The following is a 1,899-nucleotide window of genomic DNA, read 5'->3' as shown; positions in this document are numbered from 1 at the left end:
AAATATTTATTATTTTTCAAATATTGATTAAAACAATCATTTTCACTGGTATATTGTCCAAATCTTTTAAAACAATGGTAACAATGACAATTAATTAAAAGAGGTCTTGTTGTTTAATAAAGCTTCTGATAACTTATATCACAAAGTTCTATTTATAAACTTTGAGAAAGAATACGCAAATTTAAGTAGATGAGGTCTAAAATAAACAAATTTCCTTCTTTGTTTAATTTTATTTTTTTTGTTACGTTGAATATAATATAAATTTAAAAACAATAACTTTGACTTTCTCACTGTATTTATATTATTTTCATTATTCTCATATTATACCAAACTTTCAAAATACTTCTGAAAGTCAGTTCTCCTGTAATTGCACAACAATCAAATAATATTTATATTACAATGTGTACTCTTCCGTAACTTGACTAAAATGATAACTTTCAGAGATGGCTGCACACGCTGCACGAGGTGCACACAAGGTGCAAAAATATAGATTATGCAAGCATACTTGAGCTTGTATAGACTCTTTCGTGTAACTGAACTCCTATTTTATCGTTAACGCTCTCAAAATATATGGATAATATTTTACAAGAACATTATAACTTCTCCAGACTGCTCACTATGGATGCAAAACGATGTCTTCCACGTTAAAGAAGAAAGGCACCTAAAGTATGGCGTAGTATTTTGGTTGGAAGAATGCTGTAGCAACTTGAGAACTAAAATTTTAACTCAAACCATGATTGTGATTGATAAGGTTACCTATAATCGAAGTAATAACATCCTCGCGTTTGAAATGGGCGAGCAGTTTTAAACAAATGAGCTGTTTTTTCTAGACGGAAGTAGCCATTGGAAAGGAAGGATTGAGATTATATTAAATAAGTAATGGTACCACTGAGGCCATTGAAGCTAAGGGATTTGAGGCTTCACCTTAGCAACCTCATGATGCCGGTTCGATACCGGGTTGACTTTTATTTCGTGGGATTCCCACGTAATGAAAATTTGACCCTTCCAGTCTGGTTAGAGTAGGTTGGATACCTCTAGGATAACTCCTTCTCATCCCACCTCTCTCAACGTACTTAATTCAATTTATAAAAATAATAAATTCTCAAAACAGTAATTATCGATTGATGTTAGTTGATTATCGGTTTTTATTATTTTAAGTAGAAGTATTATTTTATATATATTTCCTGATATCTTATTCGAGAGTGGTATTATTATTCAATTGAAATAATTTACATCCATTAAGACCCAACACTATTTATTCATAAGTCCACAGGTCCGACGTTTCGGACGTCCTTAACTGTTATCGCAAATTTTAACATTTGATGTGAGACTGTAAAATTATATTTTAAATGGTCCCTGAATTTGATACCTGAAAATGATGACCAGGTGACCAAAACGTTGGACATGTGAATTTATGAGTAAATAAAGAGAGTTGGGACTTAAGGGATGTAAATTATTTCAATTGAAAAAAAGTATTATTGTTTCACAATGGGATATATTAGTATCTTATATGTTATAGTCATCAAAATAATATGACTTAAAATTATATTACTTACTAATGAAATTTAAAACTACCGTATATAGCACCTGGTGTATGTAAAGAAAACAGACTTCGAAAGTGCAACAGACCTTTTGCACCGATATATTAAACTGGACCATATATACCAATATTTCATTAATATATAGTTATTCTTCCTAGGATGTGGTTACATCAGATTAAAATACCAAAACTCTTCCGTGATGATCAATCAGTAATTTATCTAGCCACATCACGGAAACGGTTTCTGACCAAGATATTGGCATATGTCAGTGATTTGGAAGGGAAATAGAGTACATATCAGTTTCGACTGGTTTATATGATATCGTTTAATATTTTTCTATAATGAACGTAATAAAAGT

The 1,899-nt window shown here is 31.0% G+C and overlaps 1 protein-coding gene across 1 annotated transcript in view; it reads right to left on the bottom strand.

Moving 5' to 3' along the window:
* The window catches only part of LOC106677795 (cyclic GMP-AMP synthase-like receptor), a 22,310-nt gene extending 20,693 nt beyond the window's left edge, over positions 1 to 1,617 (bottom strand). Inside the window, exon 1 of the mRNA XM_014415922.2 lies at positions 1,557 to 1,617. The gene's annotated coding sequence lies outside the window, so the exon portion shown is untranslated. The remainder of the gene's footprint in view (positions 1 to 1,556) is intronic.
* Positions 1,618 to 1,899: the final 282 nt, after the last annotated feature.

Source organism: Halyomorpha halys, unplaced genomic scaffold (genome assembly GCF_000696795.3).
Source record: "Halyomorpha halys isolate HHAL.00 unplaced genomic scaffold, Hhal_1.1 Scaffold108.1, whole genome shotgun sequence".
NCBI lineage: Eukaryota > Metazoa > Arthropoda > Insecta > Hemiptera > Pentatomidae > Halyomorpha > Halyomorpha halys.
This window is presented reverse-complemented; position numbering and strand designations above follow the sequence as displayed.